Source organism: Notolabrus celidotus, chromosome 10 (genome assembly GCF_009762535.1).
Source record: "Notolabrus celidotus isolate fNotCel1 chromosome 10, fNotCel1.pri, whole genome shotgun sequence".
Taxonomy (NCBI): domain Eukaryota; kingdom Metazoa; phylum Chordata; class Actinopteri; order Labriformes; family Labridae; genus Notolabrus; species Notolabrus celidotus.
This window is the reverse complement of record NC_048281.1, coordinates 36,578,077-36,599,935: the sequence shown is the minus strand read 5'-3', so window position 1 is coordinate 36,599,935 and position 21,859 is coordinate 36,578,077. Positions and strand designations below refer to the sequence as shown.

Sequence of the window (21,859 nt, the reverse complement as noted above, 5' to 3'; positions counted from 1 at the left end):
AAATAAACTTGATTGTTCGTGTTGAAATAATCTGAGAGACTTGGTGGAGGACGGTCTTCAGAGGGCGACCGGAGCGTCTCTGCACGGTGAAGAATACTGACCTGAACCCCTCTACGCTAACATTAATAACAATGATATAGAAACACATTGGTGTGTACAGTATATGTTAGCTACACCTACTCTCAGATATATATACATACACTCTGTCTGCACAGACTCTGGGATATAGTTCAGCGGGGACAGTCGTACGGATACATTCTTCAGAAACACTGAGCTCGGCTGCGTGGACGACACTTTCCAACCACGAGTCCGTCTTCTCTTTCAAAGACAAGTCGACTCCTCCGTCAGCATCACGTCTTTATTTGGCGTGGTTAAACAAACCCTGACTGCATCATCAACGCCAGCAGCAGCAGCAGCAGCCGCCGCTCCGTGCAGAAGGGGGCAGCTCTGGGCTTTGCACGGTGACAGCACACTTGACATTGTGAGTTGATGTTTGACACGGTAATTAGCGTAGGGTTTCACAGGAGCAGAGATAGACCGGCCCTGAAATAGAGGGATAAATTTAGTCCCCCTGTCAATGCTGTGGTAAATAAACCCCCTGGGGGGGGGCCGGGCTGAGATACCCTTGAGGGGATTTATTTGGATCCTTGACCCAGTAGGAGCATCTGTCGTCATGCACAGTTCATCGGAGCTGCTGTGGATTCAGGTTTGATGTCAGCGTTAAGCCGAGTCCGGATCAGAAGCGGAGCAACTTTTCACATTCACTCCTGAGGGTGTGACCTCGGGTCTGAATCTTACAAACACTCCCTGAACATTCAGAGTACATGATGAGACACAGATTCACCCGGGTTATTAAGATTCAACACAGAGGCTGAGCTTCCTGTGATATGTTTCACTTCTTCAGACTGCCTTCATGTTCTTGTTTGTCACTTGAACCAGTTTCACGACGAGTGGAACAATGTTGGATTTTTAACCTTTCTGTTATGTTGCGGGTCAAATTGACCCATTTTAAAGTTACATTTATTTTTTAAATGGTAAAAGTATTTGTTCAGTCTGAAACTTCTTCTGCTTGGATTAATCAGCATGAACAACATAGAAAATGGAAAATGGTTCATTTCCCACCTTTGCACCCCCCCTGCATGTTTATATTACAGAGATACTGTTCGTGGGTCAATTTGACCCGGCAGTCAAAGTGGAGGAGATCAGTGTCTGCTGAGTCAGTGAGCTCTTTTAAGGTCCCTTCTTAAAACAGACTTTATCACAGAGCCTTCCTGGATTTATCTGAATTTTATTTTAACCGTCTTAAATAGTTTAAATAATTTGATTCCTTTAGAGTTCTTTTAGGGGAATTTAAAATATGTCTTTAAAATATGTTTTATTTCTTTATCTTGACTTGTGTGTTTTTATGATCTGCCTGTTTTATTTGGCTGCCCATGTAGGAAACTTTGTAACCTGGTTTTAAAAAGTGCTCTACAAATAAAATTATTATTATTAAAAGGGGGTCAGAATTGTTCAGTACTAAATGTCTCTTTGCAACTGTGTGACATTTTCACCTCAACCACTTTCCAATGTACATTTAAAAAGGTTTTAACATTCATTTTCATAAAAAGAGTGAGTTATCCTCTTTGAACTATGAACTGTGAGAACTAAAGAACACCAACGCACTAAATGTTGATTTAAATGGTTAATAATAACATTTTAAAAAGTTTATTGGGATTTTTTGGGGTTCTGACACTTTTGAATCATTTTGAATCATGCCCCGGGTCATGTTGACCCAGGAACATTATTGTTGTCCATAAGAAACAAACATAACAGGGGTTAATGGAGTTTGGATCGTCTTGTTTGGAGGCAGTTTCAGGAAATCAGGCGAGTATAAACTTTAAAAGTTGCTCTAACAAAGCCTCACCCAGGTCAAATCTTCCTCACCCCAGGTCACCCCAGGTCAAATCTTCCTCACCCCAGGTCACCCCAGGTCACCCCAGGTCAAATCTTCCTCACCCCAGTCAAATCTAGCAAACTGGAGAATGATGACATTTTATGAACGTCTCGGGTCTTTCGTTGACTTTCATGACATGTGAAACTTGCTCCACTTTTGGTCTGAACACGGCGTTTTCTAAACTCTGGGTCCACCTGATCGTGACCGTGAAGCTCAGGGCGAAGAGTTTCTGTAGAAAGCAAAGCTCCAAACGTCTCTGATTGGACTCTTCCTCCGCCTGCTGCTTGGCTCCACGCAGGATCTGTTTTTGTAGGCCAGTGATGTTAAGGGGCGACTCTCCCTGCATGTTTCCAGGGCAGCGTTACGCCCCACTGCCATCAACCCACAAACAGAACAACTCAATAATGGATGAGGCTCTTTCCTTCCCGCGCCGTCAGTCTGTGGGGAGGCCCTGAGCGAGTGCTCTTACAAGCATCTGCCGATCCATTATTCATTCAGGTGTTTTAAACCGAGAGGAGGATCTTACTTTATTTACTCCCTACTCTTGTAAACACCGCGATCAGCGCCACTCTCCTCTCTCTCTGTGTGTGTGGGCTCGTTCTCATTCTTCATTCAGCCTACTTGTTCAGCAGCTCCCCCCATTCACCCCTCGCTGTGACTCCCTCTTCATTGAAGGGCTGCGAGGGAATCCCAGCAGCTCGGTTGGATTTAGCGGGCAGTGCAGTACTGGCGTATGGCTGAGTTTTTCGGGCAGGGTGCGGCTTGGACTGAGAGACTTGGCGGTTGTGGGGTGGCAGAGACTAAGTCCATGGCAGGGCGGGAGGATATGGTTCTCTGGGTTTAAAGACTCTTAATTTGGGGTGCCATCCTTCGGGGTTCTGTCTTTAGGCGTCCTGATTGTAGGAATGTTCCACGTGTAAGTCCCCTTCCCACGTCCACTCTCCCCCCCAGGGAACACGTACCATTGTTTGATGGAGCTGCCTGTACAGTGTGTGGCGTGTGTGTGTGTGTGTGTGTGAACTGTTTATGTGTGTGTGTGTGTGCATGCGTGTGTCCTAGTCCCGGCTCCGGTTGCGTCTCTTGAAGAAGAACGGGGTCTTCTGCGGCGGGCCCAGTAAAATGGGGACCTGGTTCTTGTGTGTGATCCTGACCTGAAAGAGTCAGATACAGAAGCACATTTAAAGAGTCATCTCCAACAGGAACCTGTGCTCAGTATCTGTGCTCCAGATCTACGAGGCTGACACTCATCACTTCCTGCCTCTGAACAACACACGGTTACGAAACGCTCGCTGGGACCTTGAAGGTAACCCAGATACCTCCACAGAAAGCTTCCTATGAGCCGCCTCATGAATGAAGAGCCACTGTACTAAATGAAGCTGAATGGATAATACATGATTTCCTCCCTTTTATGGGAATACTACCGGAGTGTGATATTTCCTGGCATGACAGAGACAGTGTTGGAGGTTGAGGCCACGGGCGCTCAGAGGTGGGAGATGAATGAAAGCAGGAAAATGAGCCGGGTCAGAACAAAAGAGGAGGAATCACGAATCTTAGTTCATACAGCTGATGTTAGAATCTGTACAGGACGTGTCTTTGTCCACCGTCCCCCAGGGTCGCTCAGGAGACCCTGGACTTCAGAGTTATATAAGCATGATTACAGCATCATGAACACAGAGGTGGAAGTTTGGGTTTTTAAAGAGTTGTTTTCATGTGTTGACAGTTTGTACTGCAGGCAGAGAAACAGGCCCTGCAAAGAGCATGGACCAGGGTGGAATCCAAAGACCTGTTGGCTATGGTCAAATAAGAGTTTGGCACTCTAGACAGAAATCTGGATTTCATCCAGCTGTAAGGGTGAGGCCTCAATTCAAAATTCTGTTTTCAAGTCTTAAAGTTATATTTTGGCCTTTTTGCCTTTATTGTATAGGACAGCTGAAGAGAGACAGGAAATGTGGGGAGTGGGCGGGGGGAAGACATGCAGGAAATGGTCGACCGGCCGGGAATCGAACCAGCGACCTCTGCAACGAGGACTGTCGCCTCTGTACGTGGGGGGGGTTTGACCGCTGGGCCACCAGCACCCCTATTTTCAAATCTTAAGACAGAAAGAAAGTCCTGGTCTGGATTTCAAGAAAATTCGTGGCCACAAATTTTCTGAGTGGCCACCGAATAGTTCTTCATATAATATATATATATTATAATTATAGATAATTAATAATCTCCATGCAGAGGTTCTTCATCCTTGCTTTCAAAAAGTAAACACTAAGGCAGAGGTTCACAACTGGTCTGGCTTTGGGACCCACCATCACCCCTAAGCGATAAGCCATGACCCAAATTTTGATGGCTTCATACTTTCACTTGCCAACACCTCGGTGCACACAACACACTGAGGTTTCTGTCATCCTGTATTATCAATATAATAAAGTCCATATTTAATGTAGTCCCTGTATTATTTGCGTTTAGCCAGGCTTATTTCCCATAAGAATAACATACTTTGATTGTCTTCTATACTGTAAACTCCTGCTGTCCTGGAGAGTGAATAGATGGACGCTAAAAAGTACCCTTCAAAATAAAAGCACAGTTCTTCTTCACTTTTTTTTCCCAGCCAAAGGCCCACGACCCACTCAAAGTGAGTCCATGACCCACTCAAAGTGAGTCCACGACCCACTCAAAGTGAGTCCATGACCCCTCAAAGTGAGTCCACGACCCACTCAAAGTGAGTCCACGACCCACTCAAAGTGAGTCCACGACCCACTCAAAGTGATCCATCACCCACTCAAAGTGAGTCCACGACCCACTCAAAGTGAGTCCACGACCCCCACTCAAAGTGAGTCCACGACCCACTCAAAGTGAGTCCATGACCCACTTTTGGGTCACAGCCCACCAGTTGAGAAACACTGCACTAAGGCATTGACTACCATATGTATGTGATATGATGATGGTGATGGTGGTGATGGTGATGATGGTTGTGGTGATGGTGATGGTGGTGATGTGGTGATGGTGGTGATGGTGATGGTGGTGATGGTGATGGTGGTGATGATGGTGGTGATGGTGGTGATGGTGGTGATTGTGGTGGTGGTGATGGTGGTGATGGTGGTGATGGTGGTAGTGGTGATGGTGGTGATGATGGTGGTGATGGTGATGGTGGTGATGATGGTGGTGATGGTGGTGTTGGTGGTGGTGATGGTGGTGATGGTGATGGTGGTGATGATGGTGGTGATGGTGGTGATGATGGTGATGATGGTGATGGTGGTGTGGGTGGTGATGGTGATGGTGGTGATGATGGTGATGGTGGTGGTGGTGATGGTGGTGATGGTGGTGGTGATGGTGATGGTGGTGATGGTGGTGATGGTGGTGATGGTGGTGATGATGGTGATGGTGGTGGTGGTGGTGGTGATGGTGGTGTTGTTGGTGGTGGTGGTGATGGTGGTGATGGTGGTGATGGTGGTGATGGTGGTGATGGTGGTGATGATGGTGATGGTGGTGATGGTGGTGATGGTGGATGGTGGTGATGGTGGTGATGATGGTGATGGTGGTGATGGTGGTGATGGTGGTGATGGTGGTGATGGTGATGATGGTGATGGTGGTGATGGTGATGGTGGTGATGGTGGTGATGGTGATGGTGGTGATGGTGGGGATGGTGATGGTGGTGATGGTGGTGATGGTGGTGGTGATGGTGGTGATGGTGGTGATGATGGTGATGGTGGTGATGGTGGTGATGGTGGTGATGGTGGTGATGGTGGTGATGGTGATGGTGGTGATGGTGGTGATGGTGGTGATGGTGGTGATGGTGGTGATGGTGGTGATGGTGGTGATGGTGGTGATGGTGGGGATGGTGGTGATGATTATGATGGTGGTGATGATGGTGATGGTGGGGATGGTGGTGATGATGGTGATGGTGGTGATGGTGGTGATGGTGGTGATGGTGGTGATGGTGGTGATGGTGGTGATGGTGGTGATGGTGATGGTGGTGATGGCGTAAACAGCGGTCTCCACGTTTATACGTTTTGAAAGCAACAAAGAAGGATCTGCAGAGATGACTGATAGAACTAATCCATGAAAATAATGAAATCATTGGAACGATTTCAGGGACACGAATTATTAAACCGTGTCCATGACACAGTCATTCCACAGTTTTCTTAACCCTGTGGAACAGATTAGTTTCGCTGGCCATGACATTTTCTCTCTTATGTCCCTTCAGGGGCTCGGTACATTTGTGATTGTGAGGACCCCTGCATCCCGTTTAGACCAGCACAGGGGGGCTTGTTAAACCTGGTATGGTTCCATACGGACTGACCACCTCCTCTGGCTTCATTCACAGGAGACATTTTAGTAGCTGGCCTCTGTTTAGAATCCCTCTGCTGTCCTAACATGACCGTGCAGGTCAGTGAAGCATCCTTTAACTCTTTGGGACTCTTCAGTTCAGGCCTTAAACATTCAAACATGACCTGATCCCTCCCCTCTTTAAAGGTGGAGACCCTCAGAGGAGTTTCTGTTGCTCTTATTTAAGATAAATAATCCTGGATTTAAAACAAAGAGGGAGCTGTGGTGGTGTTCTAACCACAGAGAGGTGGAGCTGGTCAGAGCGTGGTCAACCCGAGGGACTCTGGACTCCCCAGCTCTGGACTCCGGCTCTGGACTCCAGCTCTGGACTCCAGCTCTGGACTCTCCAGCTCTGGACTCCAGCTCTGGACTCCAGCTCTAGACTCCAGCTCTGGACACTCCAGCTCTGGACTCTCCAGCTCTGGACTCCAGCTCTGGACTCCAGCTCTGGACTCTCCAGCTCTGGACCTCTCCAGCTCTGGACTCTCCAGCTCTGGACTCCAGCTCTGGACTCTCCAGCTCTGGACTCTCCAGCTCTGGACTCCAGCTCTGGCCTCCAGCTCTGGCCTCCCTGCTCTCAGGGCTTCAGATGCATCCTTTCCTCCATGAGGAGGCTTTGTTCTGCTCAATATTTGCTCTGCAGCGGAAGTGCCAGCACAGGGGGGCTCTGGCAGCGTGTGCAGGGTTATCCGGCCAGAAAGGGAGTCTGGCTTCAGTTTCACCATAGCTACATTAGACATCATGGAGCAATGCTTGGCTGTGTTTAGTTTAGGATGAAGAAGAGGAAAATCCCTCTTGTTAACTTATGTTGAATTAGGATTGTTTTTATCCTCTGAAGTTGCTGATGTGATTTCAGATGTATCTCTGTGAGGATGAGATGTGGGACGCAGATGTTCTTAAGCTAACAACACAACACAGACGAGCTCCTCTCCTCTCTACCTGTGAAGGTGAGCGAATGAGTCAGGGCGCTGCAGTCCAGGGTTAAATATAAGCTTCTCACACCTGCTCCTAATCAGGCCAATCAGGTCCACACACCTGACTCACCTGACCTGCTCTGTTACACCTCTCTCTTAAACCGGACCCATCTTCCAGTACAGCCCTGCAATGTTTGGCCCGTTTGCAGACTTTTCACAGCCCTCATTAGTCTGAAGATGTTTCTGTGATTTACAGTCCGGATAAAGAGAGGAGCAGATTTTCAGTTTCCCGTGAGAACAGGCACTAAAGGTTACTCTAAGGTAACTGCTGCGCCTGCAGTAAATCACTGCTCTGTCCTTGAGTGAGATGAAACCTTTCTTCCTGGTTATATAACTCAAAAACACCAACAAATGGGACTCTCTGTGACAGAGGACGGGTACTGTATATACGGGGTCTGAATGGATCCTTCACTAGGCTGACATAAAGCACTGAAGGCTGGTCGAGGATCCCTCTCTCTAAGAAACACGAACAGCAGCGGTTAACGCTCACCGTGCAGGGGGGCTGCATCCAGGGCTCGCCGTCAATCTGCATGGGCAGCCGCCGGGACGTCCTGCGAGGAGAGAGAGAGAGAGAGAGAGAGAGAGAGAAAGAGAGAGAGAGAGAGAGAGAGAGAGAGGGGTTGGAGGTTGTGAAGGTCAGATCACACACACCTCAGAGGCACGAGAGGCCTGTTCACACCGTCCCAGGACAGGGTCAAACACTGCATCCTTTGTTCCCATGAGACCCATTCCCAGACAAGCCCCCACTCTTTAAACTCACAGACCCACTGTATACACACACACACACACACACACCACACACACACAACACACACACACACACACACACACACACACACACACACACACACACACCACACTCAGAGTTGGTTTAAGACTTTAATGCATGCCTGGCCGGTTAGAGAAACACAGTATGGGAGAATGAGCGTGATGAATGCTCTTTTAATTCTGGTGCAGGGAAATATTCGGGGCGGTTTGCTGAACTAGTGAGAGAACAGATTGTAAATGTCACTTCTTTGGTTCACTTAATGGCTCACTGTCGATGTTTAATGGTCTACGAGAGCCACAACAACATCTGTTCTGCAGCCACTGTCTGTGAATACAGAATGTGTGAGGACCAGAGGCAGCGACAGAGCTTAGTTTAAATAACTCTAAGCACATTATTAAATACACATCTCCTTAAATACTCATATTCTCATACCCTGTTTACTTTTAGGATTAAAGACAACATTTCTATAGATTTAAGTTTTAAAGGGGATTTAACCAGACTGACTGACTGACTGACTGACTGACTGACTGACTGACTGACTGACTGACTGACTGCAATCATAGGGACAGAAGAATGATTCAAACACAGATCCTGTAAAAGCTTTTACTCGACTGGACTTTTGGAACGTGTTCTTGGAAAGCTCTTTGTGCTCCTGTCTTAAAAAAGTGCTCTACAAATAAATAAATACATGTTTAAATAAATAAATAAATAAATAAATAAATAAATAAATAAATAAATAAATAAGTAAATAAATAAATACATGTTTATGTACATAATAAATAAGATTTAAAATAAATAAATAATGTAATGTTAAGTAAATATATAAATAAATGTTTGAACAAAATAATAAATACATACTAAACTAATGTTTAAATATATAAAAAACGTTTACATAAATAAATAAATAAATGAATAAATACATGTTTAAATGCATTACATATAAAAAGTGTAAATTTAAAAAAGTAATAATGAATAATGGGAATAATAGTAATAAAAATAATCCTGCAGTCCCTCAAATGGCCACCGGGGGCTGGCTTCAAAGGCGAGCGAGTCTCCATAAGGCATCATCTAAACATGCTAACACCTTGGTGCATAAATAAAAACTTTCTGATCTAACATGAAAACTGTTAAACTAACATTTGAATAACTCTGCTACCTTTAATTATTCTAAATATTAAGTTTTTATCAGAAACATGTCGCTTGCAGAAACAGTCAGGAGCTGCTCGCTCTCTGCAGGGCATCACCTCAGTGAGTTAGCAGCTGATCTAAACCTCTCAGTTTGTGATGACTAGCAGGTCATTAGCGTCCATGCTAACCTTAGCGAGTTAGCTTATTAGCCTTCTAATTATTATTACTGGCTGAGGGAAAACCAACAACACAAAACAACATATTAATAAGATACTTCTATTTCATGGACTGAATGAAGGGAGTAGTTGGCAGACCCAGCAGGTCTTAAATTAATGTAAATATCATTTAAAATGTTTTGATATTTGGGCTTTGGATCTGGATGGTTGGATATAAGGAAACAAATCTTAAATAATTTCTCAAACTCAGAGAAACAGACGGATCTCACCCACACTGAGATTCAGGGTCAGTCCTCAGCTCACTTAGTAAAACATGAAGGTGAAATCTATCATTGATGAGCTACAAGCATGTCATTGTATGGATACAGCAGGGATTCTAACCCTCAAAACACAAAGCACTCCAAAGGAATACATGTTTGATCATGCATGCAGGGAGTGGACTCAAACTTCCAGTTGAATAAAGAAAGGGAGGAAAGTGGAGATCAGGAGGTCAGGTACATGTGAAAGAAAGACGGAGGATGCAGCTGTGAGACACTCGGCTCTGACCTGATGGTGACGTTGGCACACTGAGCCAGTCTGCGCCCGGCGCTCTCAGTCCAGTGTAGATCTGACCCATTTCTATCGCACCTTCAAGGCCGACCACCTCCAGCAGCTGGTCACTGAGGTCTGCACGGGCAGGGAGAGAGAGAGAGAAGGAGAGAGGGGGGGGGAGACAGAGAGAGAGAGAGAGAGAGAGAGAGGAGAGAGAGAGAGAGGAGAGAGAGGATGAGATGAGAGAGAGAGAGAGAGAGAGAGAGAGAGACCCACAGAGGAGGGATTAATTCAGTCCATATTCACCAAACTCAGAAATAAAGAGAACCAGGTTAGTGTCTGAACTCAGAGGACTTCTCAGGGCTGAGTCTGGACTTCTCTCCTGGACCTTTTTCTGTCTCCAGATGTGAAACCATGAATACCTCTGAGAGGAGTCTGACAGCACGAGGCCTCATCCACCCAGCATGCATTGTGTCCGTCTCCCCCCTCGATTCCTCTGTCTGTTATCCCGTTTGTCAAATTACTGCCTCAAATCTTCCCAGGTTGTAATCATCAGAGAGAAATCTGGTGTTCACAGTGTGATGATAATTAGTGCTGCAGCAGGAACAGATCTGATAAACTGTTCTCACTGATGAGCTGAGGTTGTATAAATCACGTTATGACAAACGTGGGACGAACGGAGAACACAGCCGACCGCGCTGACGTGGACTTTTGTGATGGTTTCTGAAAGGCTGTTTCATGCTGAATCCTCGGCCTTGGGTTCATTCATTTAGATTTTTCAATCAGTGTATTTATCCTCAAAACTTGACATTATTCACAGTTAATGTATTCACACCAAGCTGTCGATGAACACAGGATATATGCTGATGAAAGGTGTGCACAGTTTTTGTTCAATCAGACAATAGTCTCAGTGATTCCTGGTCAGTGATGGTTCCATGGTGATGGATTCTTCTCTGCCTGTTGGATTAAACATGAACCTGTCCTCATCCAGCTCTCCTTCTTCTCTGAGCTCTGCGGTTCACACACCTTTAAAAACAAACTCTGAACCCTGCTGCTATCATCACCACCGCTCAGGGTTTAACTTTCTTTGTGGAGATCTCTAACCTAAAGTTTCTCTCACCTGCTCCTTCATCAGATTGATGGACAGGATGATTGATGATTAGCATGCTAACTGAAGCTAACTGTTTACCTCACCTTACGGTCTGTGGTGTCAACAAGCAGAAGCTTAATGTGTCTGAACTCTTAACTCGACCTGTGATCAGTTTGTCTCTGGTGTTGCTCATGTTAGTGAAAGTTAATAACCGTTGTCAAGGGATTTTGACCAATCAGAATCAAGCATCTTACACAGCCAGAAGATTAGTAAGAGAGCCGGGGCATAATGTCTTCATGTACCCTGAAGTGTTTCTAACAGGCGGGTATATGAGCCATAAGGATCTGTTTCATGGTACCTTTAAACATCAGTTTTTTTGAACCCTCAAAACGTACCCGTTTCAGGTGGTTCTGAAGTTTCTGTCTCTTCCCTGGATAAGTCAGTTTTTAGGTACCATGTGATCTGTGTCTTTACTTAGTCTTGATGGTACCCTGAGGTGGTAAATTGGCTTTTGAGGTATTCTTAAAACATCTTGTTTGTTTCCTGTTTCACTTGAAGGTTTGATTTACAGTATAGTTTCCGTCTTAAGTTACCCTTTAGAGTCTGTTTCCTACCTTTTGAACACATGGCCCCGTGTGTTTTCAGGTACCCTTCAGTGTCTGTTATCTACCTTTTGAACACATGGTCCCGTGTGTTTTCAGGTACCCTTCAGTGTCTGTTGTCTACTTTTTGAACACATGGCCCCGTGTGTTTTCAGGTACCCTTCAGTGTCTGTTATCTACCTTTTGAACACATGGCCCCGTGTGTTTTCAGGTACCCTTCAGTGTCTGTTTCCTACCTTTTGAACACATGGTCCCGTGTGTTTTCAGGTACCCTGAGGTGTCTGTTGTCTACTTTTTGAACACATGGCCCCGTGTGTTTTCAGGTACCCTTCAGTGTCTGTTATCTACCTTTTGAACACATGGCCCTGTGTGTTTTCAGGTACCCTTCAGTGTCTGTCATCTACCTTTTGAACACATAGTCCTGTGTGTTTTCAGGTACCCTTCAGTGTCTGCTATCTACCTTTTGAACACATGGCCCCGTGTGTTTTCAGGTACCCTTCAGTGTCTGTCATCTACCTTTTGAACACATAGTCCTGTGTGTTTTCAGGTACCCTTCAGTGTCTGCTATCTACCTTTTGAACACATGGCCCCGTGTGTTTTCAGGTACCCTTCAGTGTCTGTTATCTACCTTTGGAACACATGGCCCCGTGTGTTTTCAGGTACCCTTTAGTGCAGGTTTTCATCTTGTCTAAAAGGTGGTCCTGTCTTTAAAGTGATTCCTTTAGTCTGTGATGTTTACCTTTGCAGCACAGGTGTAGGTGTGTTTTAAGGTGCCTTCAGTTTTCCCTTCTTGGAAGTAGTTAATGTAAAACAGTCTGTTTGTTTAGGTTAGGAAACATCATGTTTCAGTTAAACTAGTCCATGTGAGGTTTCTGTTTCTGCAGGACTTGAACCTGGGTCACCGCTGTGAGAGTCCTGCAATGTTTGACAAACTGGCTTGCTAACAGAAGCGTCCTCAGGTACCCTCAGGTGACATCGCTGTGTTTATTAGGGTTTGTTTGTGTTTGTATGAACAGTGACAGACTCGTCACCTGTTCTCCTCAGGTGAGCCTGCTCGGCTCTGAGAGTTTATTAACTCCAGCAGCCGGCTGGTTCCTGATGAACACCTCGACACCTCCCGGTCCCTCCAGGTCCCTCCCGGTCCCTCCAGGTCCTCTCTCATGTGTGCGTACAGCTCCGGGTATCCCCTCTAACAGCCTCTCTGTCTTGATTCAAAGATGATTCACTCGCTTCTTTAAATGTCAAAGAGAGCCAGAGAGTGACTCCTCCATTAAATCTGCCACTCTTCAAATCTCACTGCTTTCTTCTGATTACATGTTCCTGACGTTAAAAGGCCAGAGAGAATAAAAGCACAAAGAGTGTAGATAAATATAAAGGCTTGATTTAATGAGAGTGTGCTTCAGTGCAGCGGGAGAAAAGAAAGAAAGGTTTATGAGAGGCACCCAGGGGAACCAGTCCAACCGCCCCCCCGGGGTCTGGATCCTCCATCAACCCCGGACAGGCTGCGACCAGCAGGGATGCAAGTTGTGACTGGAGCCACAGGCTGCCTGCCTGTCTGCCTGCCTGCCTGTCTGCCTGCCTGCCTGCCTGCCTGTCTGCCTGCCTGTCTGTCTGTCTGTCTGCCTGCCTGTCTGTATGTCTGTTGGCCTATCTGTCTGTCTGTATGTCTGCCTGCCTGCCTGTCTGTCTATCAGGAGAGACAAGACGGGCGTGAGACAGGACGAGTGTGAGACAGGACGAGGGTGAGACAGGATGAGGGTGAGACAGGACGAGGGTGAGACAGGACGAGTGTGAGACAGGATGAGGGTGAGACAGGACGAGTGTGAGACAGGACGAGTGTGAGACAGGATGAGGGTGAGACAGGATGAGGGTGAGACAGGATGAGGGTGAGACAGGACGAGTGTGAGACAGGATGAGGGTGAGACAGGACGAGTGTGAGACAGGATGAGGGTGAGACAGGACGAGTGTGAGACAGGACGAGTGTGAGACAGGACGAGTGTGAGACAGGATGAGTGTGAGACAGGATGAGGGTGAGACAGGATGAGGGTGAGACAGGATGAGTGTGAGACAGGATGAGGGTGAGACAGGATGAGGGTGAGACAGGATGAGGGTGAGACAGGACGAGTGTGAGACAGGATGAGGGTGAGACAGGACGAGGGTGAGACAGGACGAGGGTGAGACAGGACGAGTGTGAGACAGGATGAGGGTGAGACAGGACGAGTGTGAGACAGGACGAGTGTGAGACAGGATGAGGGTGAGACAGGATGAGGGTGAGACAGGATGAGGGTGAGACAGGACGAGTGTGAGACAGGACGAGGGTGAGACAGGACGAGTGTAAGACAGGTCGAGGGTGAGACAGGACGAGGGTGAGCCAGGATGAGGATGAGACAGGACGAGGGTGAGACAGGACGAGGGTGAGACAGGACGAGTGTGAGACAGGATGAGGGTGAGACAGGACGAGGGTGAGACAGGATGAGGATGAGACAGGATGAGGGTGAGACAGGACGAGGGTGAGACAGGACGAGTGTGAGACAGGACGAGGATGAGACAGGATGAGGGTGAGACAGGATGAGGGTGAGACAGGACGAGTGTGAGACAGGACGAGTGTGAGACAGGATGAGGGTGAGACAGGACGAGGGTGAGACAGGACGAGTGTGAGACAGGACGAGGATGAGACAGGATGAGGGTGAGACAGGATGAGGGTGAGACAGGACGAGGGTGAGACAGGACGAGTGTGAGACAGGACGAGGATGAGACAGGATGAGGGTGAGACAGGACGAGTGTGAGACAGGACGAGTGTGAGACAGGACGAGTGTGAGACAGGATGAGGGTGAGACAGGACGAGTGTGAGACAGGACGAGTGTGAGACAGGATGAGGGTGAGACAGGACGAGTGTGAGACAGGACGAGTGTGAGACAGGATGAGGGTGAGACAGGATGAGGGTGAGACAGGATGACGGTGAGACAGGACGAGTGTGAGACAGGATGAGGGCGAGACAGGACGATTAAGAGACAGGATGAGGGTGAGGCAGGATGAGGGTGAGACAGGATGAGGGTGAGACAGGACGAGTGTGAGACAGGATGAGGGTGAGACAGGATGAGGGTGAGACAGGACGAGTGTGAGACAGGATGAGGGTGAGGCAGGATGAGGGTGAGACAGGATGAGGGTGAGACAGGACGAGTGTGAGACAGGATGAGGGTGAGACAGGACGAGTGTGAGACAGGATGAGGGTGAGGCAGGATGAGGGTGAGACAGGATGAGGGTGAGACAGGACGAGTGTGAGACAGGATGAGGGTGAGACAGGATGAGGGTGAGACAGGATGAGGGTGAGACAGGACGAGTGTGAGACAGGACGAGTGTGAGACAGGATGAGGGTGAGACAGGATGAGGGTGAGACAGGATGAGGGTGAGACAGGATGAGGGTGAGACAGGACGAGTGTGAGACAGGACGAGGGTGAGACAGGACGAGTGTAAGACAGGTCGAGGGTGAGACAGGACGAGGGTGAGACAGGATGAGGATGAGACAGGACGAGGGTGAGACAGGACGAGGGTGAGACAGGACGAGTGTGAGACAGGACGAGTGTGAGACAGGACGAGGGTGAGACAGGATGAGGGTGAGACAGGACGAGGGTGAGACATGATGAGGGTGAGACAGGATGAGGGTGAGACAGGATGAGTGTGAGACAGGATGAGGGTGAGACAGGATGAGTGTGAGACAGGATGAGGGTGAGACAGGATGAGTGTGAGACAGGATGAGGGTGAGACAGGACGAGTGTGAGACAGGACGAGTTTGAGACAGGATGAGGGTGAGACAGGACGAGTGTGAGACAGGATGAGGGTGAGACAGGACGAGTGTGAGACAGGATGAGGGTGAGACAGGATGAGTGTGAGACAGGATGAGGGTGAGACAGGATGAGGGTGAGACAGGATGAGTGTGAGACAGGATGAGGGTGAGACAGGACGAGTGTGAGACAGGACGAGTGTGAGACAGGATGAGGGTGAGACAGGATGAGGGTGAGACAGGATGAGGGTGAGACAGGACACTCTATGTTTACTGGGATCATAGATAAGGTGTGAGACGTTGTAAACTTGAACTTCCTCTTTTGGATCTGAAGATTAATTTCTGAACTTTCATCTGAAACTGTTTCACCACATTTAACATTTTGAACTTTAAATCCAGACACTATTAATTTCTTGTTTTTACATTTTACTATCAGTGTTGTTGAACTAGATAAAAGCCTCACTGCAGCTGGGTGACACATTTTAATCATTTGATTTGATTAAAGGAGGAACAACAAATTTAGAGACCTGAGCGCTCTGCTGCAAAAACAACTTCCTTTACACTTTGTCCTTTACAATCAGCATCCCTGCACGGATGGCATTTCAAATACATTAATAAAGTGCATAAATACATTAAAGTGCATGCATGTAAGAGCATGAGGACAAACATGTGTATGTCAGGAACATACAGAGGAACAGAACTCCTTCAGAAGCACTCAGGAGCTGAAGTTTAAACACAGTTTGTGCAGCTTGGAGTGAACAGCAGTAAGAGCGTGTGGCATTTCAAACCTGCTTCCACTCCGTCTCCATCTTTACACAAGATGAAGGTTTTATGTGAATACGTTTCTGCTGCTGAGTCACTGCCACTCTTTAATATTTCAGTTGACAATTCAAAAGAAAATGTCAGAGCGGCATAAGAACCAAACATTTTAACATCACTCAGAGGCTGTACGGGAGTTGTGTGGTCCTCTGAAGAATTACTCGCTCCGTTCGGATGCATTAGCGCTCGTGTTTGTGAGGACAGGAACTCCGGAACGCTCAGATGTGCACATTAGTGTAAAAAGGTGAGGAACACTTTCTCAAATGTTAAAGTTAAAGCTTGGTTTTTTTTAGTGAGGTGATGCAACTGTTTCATATTTTCAGAAGTAGATTTCATCAACGTCTGCAGAGCTGCTTCATCTTCTGTTTGGAACTTTGTTGGATTAAGAGTCTAAATTTAAAGTGACTTCTCTTTCATGAACTTAAGAAGGCTCGGTTCATCCTTTCAGAATAAAACACAGATCACACTTCAAGAGCTATAAGCTGTTTAATCGCCACATTTAGAACTCTACAGACTTCAGAGTTTGAAATATATGGGAGGTAGAGCCTTCAGTTATCAGGCCCCTCTCCTTTGGAATCATCTACCAGTCAGGGTCCAGGAGGCAGACACCCTCTCTACTTTAAGAGTAGGCTTCAAACTTTCCTTTTTGATAAAGCTTATAGTTAGAGCTGGATCAGGCTTGGACCAGGTCTTAGTTCTGCTGCTATAGGCTTAGACTGACACACTGGGATCCTGTCTTTCCCTCTCTCTCCTCTCTCTGCCTGTCTCTCACTTTAACTCTTCCTGTCCCATTAAAGTTACTAACCATAGACCTTTCTGGAGTCCCTGAGCTCCCTTGTCCCGTGCCAGACTCCAGCTGCTACAACTACTAATATCCGTCTCCCCACTATCATCTCCCTCTATCCCTACCCTCCTCTACTATCTCCTTTCCTCCTTTGCCTTACCCCTTTTTCCTCTCTTCTCACCTCCTTTACCTCCTCCTCCCTTCCTCTCTCCTTTCCTCTTTTGCCTCACCCTCCTCTCCTGTCTCCTTACCTCCTTTAACTCATCCTCCTTTCCTCTCTCTCCTTTCCTCCTTTGCCTCATCCTCCTTTCCTCTCTCCTTACCTCCTTTAAGCCACTATCATCTCTCTCTCTCTTCATCTCCCTCTATCCCTCTCTCCAACACGGTCTCAGCAGATGTGTGTCTAACATGAGTCTGGTCCTGCTGGAGGTTTCTGCCTGTTAAAGGAAGTTTGTCCTTGCCACTGTAACTTGCTAAATGCTGCAAAGTGCTCTGCTCATGGTGGATTAAGATGAGACCAGACTGAGTCCTGTCTGGAAGATGGGACTGGATCTGATCTGGTCTTGATGTTGGGTCTTTGTTAATAATAGAACATAGAGTCCAGTCTTGACCGGCTCTGTTTGTAAAGAGTCTGAGAAGAACATCTGTTGGGATTTGGCGCTTTATAAATAAAGATTGATTGATTGACTCCACAGAACAGAGGATGCAGCCATGATGTGGCGTTCAGGTGCACTGAAAGATGATTTTTAGGTACAGTTCTCCTTCAAAGATCCAAAGTAAGTCACGTTCTGCGGTTTGTTTACACATCCAGCAGCTATCATTATTATTTGAAGTCATGTCTTTTGCCATCCGGAGAGTTTCAGTCCAGTTTCAGTTTCATTTAATGTCTACAAAGCAGCAGAAAATGAAGCCGACAGTACTTTTCATACAAAAATTGCAGTTCCTCAAGTGGCCACTTGAGGCTAACATGAAAGTGACAGAATCCCCATAGAGCCCATGTTAAAATGCTGTTAGCTGCAACAAACGTTAAATTGAAGTGCTGTAGGGCCAATTGGTTAAGTCCTGCACCTCATATAAAGAGGCCATGGTGCTCAACAAGCAGCTTGGTTCGATTCCAACCTGCGGCCTCTTTCCTGCATGTCAGTCCTGGTTCAGTCCCCTGGTTTCCTGATCTACCCATCGTCCTAAACGCTCCATGAAGAGAGGCTGCTCAGGTAGATCACAGCGTGAGAGAGAGGAATAAACAGATCAAACTTTGGGCTGTGAGGATCTGCAGAGTCAGGTTACATATCTCTGTGTTTGTTACAACAAGCATCCCACTTCACATTACATAAAGTTATCTCACCTGTTCCTAATACAGAAACACCAACAGCAGCATCCCCAGAGCTCGACAAACAAACCATCAAATAAAAACCTGACACTGGATCATTTTTCCATTTTTATCTGCAGAAGTTAAAAATTCAGGGAAACACTGAGATCAGTCCCAAAGAGGCTCTGAGCCCCGATTCACCGAAGCTCGCTTCCACGAAACAGACTCATAATCTCAGGACCCCAAACGGCCATGACCGACCTCATCACATGTTCATTATCCTGCGTCAGATACAGAAATGACGCCTCATCATCAGACCGCATGCTGCTGCACAGACACATGTTCCCCATGCACTGAGTCTCTGCAGAGCTTTCCAGGAAATAATCATAATAGGATTGGACGTCCATTAAGAAAGAATGGAGACCAGGGGATGAAGGGGGAGTGTGGTTAACATGACAGATGGGATCTGAGAGCAGGGCTGGACGTACAGAGGGACGTATGTGTGTGTGAAGTAAGGAGTGTGTGAGTCAGGGAGAGATGTAACACGGTCTTATACCGCAACGTTTGAAGAAATAAATCCCACTGAGTGTTGACATGTCCTATTTTAGGATCTTAAAACAGAACTATTCATATATCCTTCTCCTAAATATAAATATATAAATCCCCCTCCTTCGCACACCCACCCGTACACCTCTACTTCCTCCACACACCAAACATGGGCATGCCGCCCTGCCCGGGTCCCAGAGCGAGAGCCTGATGGCAGAGTAGCCCACTGTGCTGGTTCTCACCTCGCCGATGATTCCCGCCTCATCAGATCTGTGCGCTCTGACTCTCAGGCAACCAGCACTGTTACTTCTCAGTGAGGTAGAGCTAAGAATAGAATAGAACAGCCTCTTACATAACGCAGCCACAGTGCATTCTGGGATGGGGTGGCAGTGCTCTGCCAAGCAGCAGGCAGCCAGAAATGCTGTGCTGCACTGTTTTCTCTCCTGAGCCGACAATCTGAAGTCACTTACATTTATTCATGAGTCTGAAACTGGGCTTTCTTTACAGAGCGGGTAAATAGTTCACTATACATCATTACAGAACAGCTCTACCTGGTAATACTAACATGTTTAATATTTATATCTTTAAAGGGCTTCATGAGACAGACTCAGAGACATGTTATTTATCTGGTTAGAGAGCTTGAGATGAAGGACATGTGGGAGTGACATGCAGCAAAGGGACGAGGCCGGGCGTTGAACCAGTGACCTCTACAGTGAGGATTACAGCCTCAGCACCCAGCACCCAAATATTCAGATTATTCATATCAACCTATGAGTATATAAAAGATAATAAAGCACAAGCAATCATGAAAAACAACTACTATAAGGTCTGAAGTCAAATCTACTGAGTGAAGGAAGATGATTTAAAATAATAAAAAAGGCTTTAATCTGTATTTTTAGAAATGAGATTACTATGGGGGGGGGGGGGGGGGGGGGGTGTTGTTGTTTTGTATTTTGCATGTTGTCTGTGTGTTTGTGTTTTTGTTCCTAAATACTCAGAAAATGTAACAACTGTTGACCTCTGAAATGATTGTTTTTCTACATGAACATCAATAAACAAAGTAATAAATAATAAATGACTCTGTCGCTCACTGCTTCTTTGTCTTCCTATCATTAGAGTAAAAATATAACATCTTAAAGCCTGACTGAAATCAGGTCGCCTTCTCCTACACACACATCGGATGTTCATCACTTATAAATATTACTAAATCTGAAACCAGAGGAAATAAAGAATCACATGTTGGTTTCATCATTTTGTTTTTGTCTCTGTGAATGGACACCGTTTTTATAATTCTTATATATTAAAATTAAACATCATGAAGCAGCTACGTCAGCATTCATTAACAGAGCACTCTGCTTTACAGCACACACGCCGCAGGCTGTGTCTGATATATATATCATACTATTCAGACTAAGCATGGCGTCACATTCAGTATGTAGGACGCTCTGAAGTCAGAGTTACAGTTTTTTGTACGCTAGAAACGGGATGTTTACTAGATCGGAATTCTAAAGAACATTGATCCATTAAAAGTCCAAAGTCAAGCTTTGTCAGGTCTGTCCTCAAGAGGAGAAGAAAACTACGCCTACATGTTTTCATTCTGACATCATCAAAGACAAAATTCTGACATCATCAAAGACAGAATTCTGACATCATCAAAGACAAAATACTGACATCATCAAAGACAGAATTCTGACATCATCAAAGACAGAATTCTGACATCATCAAAGACAGAATTCTGACATCATCAAAGACAAAATTCTGACATCATCAAAGACAGAATTCTGACATCATCAAAGACAGAATTCTGACATCATCAAAGACAGAATTCTGACATCATCAAAGACAGAATTCTGACATCATCAAAGACAGAATTCTGACATCATCAAAGACAAAATTCTGACATCATCAAAGACAAAATTCTGACATCATCAAAGACAAAATTCTGACATCATCAAAGACAGAATTCTGACATCATCAAAGACAGAATTCTGACATCATCAAAGACAGAATTCTGACATCATCAAAGACAGAACTCTGACATCATCAAAGACAAAATTCTGACATCATCAAAGACAGAATTCTGACATCATCAAAGACAGAATTCTGACATCATCAAAGACAAAATTCTGACATCATCAAAGACAGAATTCTGACATCATCAAAGACAAAATTCTGACATCATCAAAGACAGAATTCTGACATCATCAAAGACAGAATTCTGACATCATCAAAGACAAAATTCTGACATCATCAAAGACAGAATTCTGACATCATCAAAGACAGAATTCTGACATCATCAAAGACAGAATTCTGACATCATCAAAGACAGAATTCTGACATCATCAAAGACAGAATTCTGACATCATCAAAGACAAAATTCTGACATCATCAAAGACAGAATTCTGACATCATCAAAGACAAAATTCTGACATCATCAAAGACAAATTCTGACATCATCAAAGACAGAATTCTGACATCATCAAAGACAGAATTCTGACATCATCAAAGACAGAATTCTGACATCATCAAAGACAGAACTCTGACATCATCAAAGACAGAATTCTGACATCATCAAAGAATTCTGACATCATCAAAGAATTCTGACATCATCAAAGAATTCTGACATCATCAAAGACAGAACTCTGAAATTCTGTCTCTGATGATGTCAGAATTCAGGAACACCTGCTGTTGCTCTCCATACAGACTGTTTCTCCTGCTGACACCAAAGCCTGTATGTGACACCCAAAATACATCACATCTCATCAAACTATACGACAGTAGAGCACGTCAGTTAGCTACAAACGACCATAGACTGTATAAATATGGACGTAGTCTCCGTGTCGTCACCCGTCTGTTTCTGAAGCGCTGTTTTGAGGCCGATCGTCGTCGGCAGCCATATTGCTGCTGTGGAGCGATTGTGACATAAAGAGGCGGGGCTTTGAGCCTCCTCACTAGCAGCTACAGTGTTCCCGCCTGTCAATCAAGTCAGCTGTGCCTCTCATTGGAAGACTCTTAATCTCAATATCTTTGAAATTGCAGCGTTAGAATAAATTCCCCCCCTCACAGTGTGTGCCGATCAAGAAATGATCTATCCAGA

At 45.8% G+C, this 21,859-nt stretch overlaps 1 protein-coding gene and 1 long non-coding RNA gene across 2 annotated transcripts in view; both read right to left on the bottom strand.

The window, feature by feature from the left end:
- LOC117820656 (diacylglycerol kinase beta) overlaps positions 1 to 21,859 on the bottom strand; it is a 294,341-nt gene that overhangs the window by 98,564 nt on the left and 173,918 nt on the right. The gene's annotated exons all lie outside the window — the stretch shown is intronic.
- Positions 3,026 to 9,889, bottom strand: LOC117820657. The gene is made up of 3 exons (XR_004632812.1): positions 9,847 to 9,889; positions 7,718 to 7,778; positions 3,026 to 3,087 (listed from the first exon to the last, which is right to left on the bottom strand). It is a non-coding gene; the product is annotated as an uncharacterized LOC117820657 (long non-coding RNA).